Consider the following 7,540-nt stretch of genomic DNA (forward strand, 5'->3'; position numbering starts at 1 on the left):
AAATTTGCTCTAAGAATCAGTAAAAGTCCTATTGGATCTGTGTTTTAATTAAATGTCAGAAGTTTAATAAAGCAATAAGGAAGTGTTCTACCTTATCTAAATGTTGCAGTAAATCATTCTTTCACACCTACTTTTGATGCATCACAAAGGTCAGCAAGATGACATTGTTCCACAAAACAGTGCTATTTATAGAATATAGTCTTAAATATGTATGTTTCCTTAGTTGTTAGGTTCTTGTCCCATTATTATTTTCCTATATTTTCCTTCTATTTTGCTTTTTAAATCTTGGTGTGCAGGGCTTATATCTAATGGTGACTAGCTTTAGAACTGTTCCCTGACTTTGATTTGTTTTTATCATATCATATACAACACATAGCTAAAAAGCAAGAAAAGGTTAAAGAAAAGAAAAGAGATTGGATAAATTAAAGATTGTGATTTCTTGTATATGCCTTTTTGGTAGTATAGATTCCACCAAAATTTTATATTCGATTTTGCTTTCCCTCATTCAGTTGCAATAATAATATTTTTACGACTCACAGCTTGAAACACACACACACACACACACACACACAAGAACCCACTCTCCCCCTCCTCCTCCTGCTCCTCAAGCTGCCTGTTTGTCTTAAGGCAGTGGCAGACACCTGATTGGCAGGCTCTGTTTATTCTGTGACCAGATTCCATCTAAAAGAAGGCAGGCCATGATAGCCTGAAGCCTATTGGCTAGGCCTACTCTGGACCCTCCCTTTCTTTTTCATGGCACACACCACAGCGAAGTCTGTGCGGAATCCTAAACCAGCCCAATTTACATCCATTCATGAATCTGTGACGTCAGCAAGCCTTCGGGCTCCTTTGCGGTGGGCTGGAGGATTGTGTGGGTGGAATCCCCCTCCCCTTTATTTTTCTAATTCCGCAAAGCTCTCTAAATTAACCTTCCATCTTTTTAAAGCAAGAAAATGGAACAGCATGTGTAGGAATTCTTCATTGTTGTGAGTATGCCACTCTATTTTTCTGTTTCATCAGCATTAATTTCGTAAGGACAGATGGAGATTGTATTTGTGATTTGAGGTGATCGGAAGCTGATGTTATCGTAGGAGAACCGGCGGGAGCGAGACAGACAGACAGATCGAGACAGAAGCAACGAGAAATCTGAAACCCAGTTCCAGCTAGGGAGTCTTTGAAACTGACAGCTGGTTTTCCTTTGCTTGTCTGCCTGCTAAACGTGGACATTTTTTCATTTAAGGTTCTGCACGTTACCTCTGGGTGCTGGCTTGGCTTTCCTGAAAGAGAGATTCATTTCTCTGAGAGACGATGTGGGTCGTGTTAGGGGAAACGCGAGGACACCGGAAAGGTGCTGGGGAGAAGCCGGCCAGGGAGAATGAGCAGGTTCTGTCCTGCTGAGCTGAACGCTTGTCTTCCTTCTGTCGACCTTTCTGTCGTTTCTCACCCTTCACCTTGCCTTTGTCTCTTGATTGTGTAACAGTCCGTGGCTTGGGGACAGCGATTTGAGGGAGATGAATACTTGTCCAACCATTTTTCTCAAAACCTTTTATTGTGGGAGCACTGGTGGTATTTTTATACATATTTGTAGCTCTTTACGTCACTCTGTACGTTTTGTTTATATTTTCAAAACCCTAAAAGCCTCACCACAGGCAAAAGGGGGAGTTAGCCATAAATTCTAATTTTTAAAATATATCTAGTGAAAACTGTAAGTGCTTTTTAAAAATATATTCCCAATTTCTATAGCTTAGAAATGCACATGAGTATTTTTCTAAGATGAACTTCCAGCTGAAGGTAGTTTATTCCACTGTGTTTGGGTTTGGAACCATGGAAGAGTGCTGGTATGTTCCAGGTGTTAAGCTGGTTCAATAGTTTGCTTGGAGTTTCAACAAAAAAGTTAGTATTTGTGATTGATTTTGATTTTCAAGTCTCCGTTTTCTTCTGGTGAAAGTTGTGACAGTAAAGAGGAGGGATGTGACATTGGGACATGTCCTGCCTCTGGGCAGCTCTTCAATCCAAATAATCTAACAGCATTTGCAACTGCCTCCTTGCAGCAAGTTTCTCTTCTTATTTGCTGCGGGTACCTGGTTGTTCTTTCCAGTGAGAGAGAAAGCAACGTGTTTGTTGTTTTTATCATCCAACCTTGTCATGTTTGCCTCGCATGATCAATATTCAGTTTTGAGATGGTCTAATCTTTTCACATGAAACAAGACTTTCCATTTACTGTGCTAATAATTTTGAATTATTTTTATCACTGTAAACTAATGAATGCAAGCTATACACTTATTTCATTTCAAAATGATCCTACTTAAGAATCTAGAAATTTCTTTTGTTTGTCATCTTAGCATGACCCTCATTTATTTTGTTTTTCTGAGTGTATTTGAGTTCACTGGAGTTTTAGAAAGGAAGAAACTTCTGTCTGATTCTAAACCAAAACATCATCCTATATAGTTATACAACCATGGTTTCATAGTTTTTAAAACTAGTTATACAACTATAGTTTCATATGATTTTGCTATTTTTTCATTTTCGGGTTGAACAAATGATACATATGTGCACATTTTGACTTGTTCTTTTTTGTATATCTTTAGACTTTGTTCAGAGTAACAATTACAAAGTTATTTTAAATTATTGAAACTATTAGTTCACTGCTAGTGAACTAAATTCAGAAGACTAAATTCTTAAGGTATTTGCAATGTGTTTATATAATCAAACTCATTTTGAGAAATATTCATCACATTCTGTCTGTTTTGTGCATTTTGCCAAGAGAACATTAATTTTCATTAAAAAAAAAGAGAGAGAGTCTACATTTTACATGTGTACAGATCAAACTCTATCCCTTCAAGGTACAGACTCTGTATAGAATCTTGCTCTCTCCACTCCTATAGCTGTATTGTAGACAATATTTATTTTTATGTACAGTGTACTTGTGGTGAAAAAAAACAATAACTCTTAATTGTTTAATATCAAACAATAAAATCCTGTGTATCAGTGACTATCAATAGATGGCTTTCTGTTTAAAACTTGAAGCTACTCCAGAAATAGGAATTAATTTATTTAGTAAATAAAGTCAGTCAAACAGAGCCATGTTTGGAGAACTCTCAAAAGCATGGTTCCTAAGGGCCAGAGGCCACATCCACTGGTATATAAAGGAACAACTTACTTTGGATGGCAGAACCGGTCAGTTTGGTCTGCTCTGTCTCCCTTCCCTCTCTCTATGTGCTACAGTTGAATTTATTGTTTGAGAGTTCTATGAATCAAGATAGCCCAGATGACCAGTTTGCCAGGTGGCAGTCTGACTCTTACAATTTTGATTGAAATAAAAAAACATTCTGCAGGGGTCTCCCTTGCGGCAAGGGGGTTAAAGCACTATGAAGCTATCTGCAACCACTGCAGCATAAGTTCGATCCCTGGCCAGGGAGGTGACCCACATGGCTCAGCAGACCTCTCCTGACCTGCCCCTCAGCAGTGTATTTCAGTTGATCTGCCTGTTCTGCTCCCCACTCTGTCTCTGGTGAATCTTCTCACCTTCCTGCACCTCTGGCCTATCCCCCAGTTCTTGCATGTATACATAAATAAATCTCTTTTAAAATTCTCCAAAAATACTGTTTTACTTTTTTGAAAGTTATTTAAAAGGGAATGCATTCTTAGTGTACATGGGTGGTGAGAGAGACAGAGATTTAGAAGCTGTGATCTTTCCCCCTAAGGAAGTAAAAAATGTTACTCTATATACATAGTGATATGATTCAGGAACAAACTGGTATATGTAAATAAACTTCCAGATTAATAACCCAGGGAACTAGCCCCCACCCCCTTTTCAGCACTTTTTCCTGTGTTCATAGAGTTGTTTTACCATCACTATAATCAATTTAGAATATATTCATCATCATCAGTAGAAACCCCGTGCCCATTAACCCCCCATTCAGGCAAGCGTAAATATACTTTCTTTATACAGTTTAACCTATTCTGACCATTTTTGAAAGATTTATTTATTTATGCATTCAATAACTGGGATGCAGGGGGGTGAGAGTATTCACCAGAGACAGAACAAGGAGCAAAACAGACAGATCCACTGAAATATACAGCTGAGGGTAGCAGTGGGCAGGACAGGAGAGATCTGCCATGCCATATGGGTCAACCCCCTGGCCAGGAATCAAACTTACTCTGCAGTGGCTTTGGATAACTTCACAGTGCTATGCTTTAACTCATTGCTCCACCGGGGAAGGCCCTATTCTGATCATCTTATACAAATGAAACCATAGAGTATATGGTCTTTGTGACTAGTTTCTTTCAAGTTTTATAAGTTTTTTCAAAGTTCAGCTATGTTGAAGCAGATATCAGTGCTTCATTGCTTTTGATTGCCAAATAATATTCCATAGTACAAATATATCATATTTTACTTATCCATTCAACAGTTAATGGACATTTGGGTTGTTTCCACATTTTGACTATACAAATGATGCTACTATGGCATTTATGTTAGTGTGTAAACACTTTTTTTCCCCTTCAGTATATACCTAGAAGTGGAATTGCTAGGTCTTAGGATGACTCTGTTTAAAATTTTCAGGAAATGTCAAGCTATTTTATGTCATTCAAAGCACTACATTCTTTTATATTCCCAATGTAAAATGAATGAGCATTTCAATTTCTCCAGATCCTCATCAGCACTTGTCTTTCTTAGTAGAGCCATCTTAGTGAGCTTTAAGGTATATTTCATTGTGAGTATACAACTTCTGAATCAGGAGAGAGGTTATGTGAAAATACACATTGATATGGAAAGGTGGAAAGAGAAGAAATTTAAGAAGATTTATACCAGTGAGCATCATTAGAGTTAGTGAAATATGTTAAATTAAAGGAAGAGAAAGAACTATCATTTATTAAATACCTCTACATGGCTATCAGTCTGTAGAGGCACTAACATGCATCATTTCATTTAAAATATAATTTTACTGATAGTGAAAGAGGTGCTATTATTCCCAGATGAGAGATAGGCTCTGGAAGGTTGCTAACTCAGCCAAAGATACCCAGTAGCACCTGTCTTACCCAATGTTCAAACCAGCTCTAAATTCTTAAATCATGTTCTCTTTGAGTCCTGCCATACATTGTAATTGGTCCTGTCCATCTTGAATATGAGATTTTCTCTAACAATGCTATGGACTGGACAGAGTAAGATAAGTTGGATGTTAAGGGTAATATAGGGTCAAATATTGGCACAGCAGATTCAGTGGAAGAGAACAGGTTGCAGTAAAAGAGCATTATCATGGGATAGCTAATCATGGAGTCAGGTTGGCTGTGCTCTGCTCGATGTTAGGATGATATCAGGATATGAGGATGAATCCCTAGAGGATGGAAGCCAACACATTGGGCATGAGAGGATGATGGACTGTGTGGTAAATGATGGACTCTTTTCCATGATGGAAAAGAGATATGTCAAATAGAATTGGCAGGTATGAAAGTGTTGGCATTCCTTTAATCAACATATATTATTGAGCATTTACTGTGTCCTAGGTACTGGGCACATAGCAGTATAAAAAATAACACCAGATATTTCTTGCCCTTGTAGTTGCTTATTTTACTAAGGAAGACTAACAATGAATAAGCAAATTCTGTATAGACAGTTGATAAAGAGAAAATGAAAGTGGGAGGGGAATAGAGAGTGCTGGGGGTGGGCTAGAGTCAAGTCTCAGAGAGATGACAGTCATCAAACCAAGTAATCTGTAGTTAACCAAAGCTGGGCCTTTGGGTATGTAAGAAGAGCTTCTTCTCCATTCTCAAACTCAAAGCGCATATTTAGCATTAACTTTTTTTTTTTAAAGATTTATTTTATTTATTCATACAGAACTGGGGTACAGGCCAGAGATGCAGAGGGTGAGAGGATTCACCAGAGACAGAGCGGGGAGCAGAACAGGCATATGGATGAAGTACACTGCCAAGGGGAGCAACGAGAGGGTCAGGAGAGGTCTGCCGCGCCATGTGGGTCACCTCCATGACAGAAGAGGATCGAACTCATGCAGAAGTGGCTTAAGCTTCTTAGTGCTGTGCTTTAACCCGCTGCGCCACCAGGGAGGGCCAGCATTAACTTTTTTTCAGTACTTTATATCCTGTGCCTGCCACAGAGTGGACACTCCATAGACATTTGTTTAGTTGTGTGAATACTTTTTTTTTTATTAGTATTGGTGATTTTCCACCCCATGGAGGCTAAGGCAAAGGAGGTGCTTGTGAAATTTTCCAAACTTTGCTTTCTGTTGAGTTAGAGTAAAATCTTCTAAATGTCTGAGTGGATGTATGTGTTGAGGGCAAAGGTGGGGATGTCTCATTATCACCACCAAGAATCACTGTGTAGTGAGCAGTAGTTTACAAGGGGCATGTGTTCTAGTTCTCAGGTGAATTGAGCAGAGGACTACCACTGTAGCCAATACTGAAGACCCTTAAATTTCTTCTTTTTTATATTTCAGTAGGGAGTTCATAGAGAATACCTCAAATAGAGGGTAAATTGAATCCTCAAGTATAGTACAGCTTTTAATAATGAAGTTCCCTGATGAAACCATTTTTTTGGTCTTTTTTCTTTAACTAGAAGATTACCTATACTAAAAATAGATAACAATCAACTTGCTTTCTGTTTACCTTTTGTAAAACACAACGATGCAGTGAATTAAGGGTTGGATGGGCTACAGCCATAAATGCCCATATGTCAGTTTCAGGTCATCCTCAGCAGACAATTCTCTTAGCTTTTACTTTTTTTCCCTTAGGTTATAACATATCAGATGATGAAATTGTTCTGAGTGATCTCAACTGCCCTTTATAACTCTTAATGTTGTAATATTTTGGAATCTGGCTATTGCCAACACTGATAGGCAGTAACAATTTCTAAGATATTCTGGTTAAATTTGCCTTTATTCCAATTCTTTCATAAAACTTTTATAGATGTTCCCCCCACCTAGCCCCCATCCCATAGCATGCTTTTAAAGCTAAGGACCAAAAAAAAAGTGTCAGAAGTATTTCAGAAGGAGATAGCTGGGTGAGACATAGATTAGTTAAATCAGGTTTGTCCAGGGACTTCCTCATATTCAGGAAAGAGTTCTGATGAGGGCTGACCTTGCTACCTTCCGACATCATTAAATGCCATTTGCCTTGGTCACTGCTCTCTGAAATCAAGAGAGACTAGTGATTTGGTGGTCTGGGCTAATAGTGAATATGGCAACAGATAATCCCCTCACTTTGGTTGTAGGTAGCCTTTTCCTTGACCTGACTATCATTGCTCATAAAAAGCAAAAATCATCATATTGTTTTTTTTTTAAACCATCTCTCACTACTTGCTATTTTTTATTAAATCAGACTGAAGTGTTATGAACTATATAAATAAGAAAACAAAGACCCAGTACATTCACAAATGATATAACCAATCTTTGGAAAAAATAAGATTTTGTTATTTTGTATGAGAGTTGCTAACTGAAAAATTATTAGTTTCAGAATTTTTCAAATAGCAAGTTAGTTGATGCATTAGTGTGTTGAGTTTGCAGATTTTATCAAAGAAAAAATAATT

The 7,540-nt window shown here is 37.9% G+C and overlaps 1 protein-coding gene across 1 annotated transcript in view; it reads left to right on the plus strand.

Annotated features, from left to right (window-relative positions):
* Positions 1–737: 737 nt before the first annotated feature.
* MAP3K13 (mitogen-activated protein kinase kinase kinase 13) overlaps positions 738–7,540 on the plus strand; it is a 78,902-nt gene continuing 72,099 nt past the window's right edge. Inside the window, exon 1 of the mRNA XM_004675057.2 lies at positions 738–986. The gene's annotated coding sequence lies outside the window, so the exon portion shown is untranslated. The remainder of the gene's footprint in view (positions 987–7,540) is intronic.

The sequence above is a fragment of the Condylura cristata genome, unplaced genomic scaffold, assembly GCF_000260355.1.
Source record: "Condylura cristata isolate star-nosed mole 26May11 unplaced genomic scaffold, ConCri1.0 scaffold00003, whole genome shotgun sequence".
Taxonomy (NCBI): domain Eukaryota; kingdom Metazoa; phylum Chordata; class Mammalia; order Eulipotyphla; family Talpidae; genus Condylura; species Condylura cristata.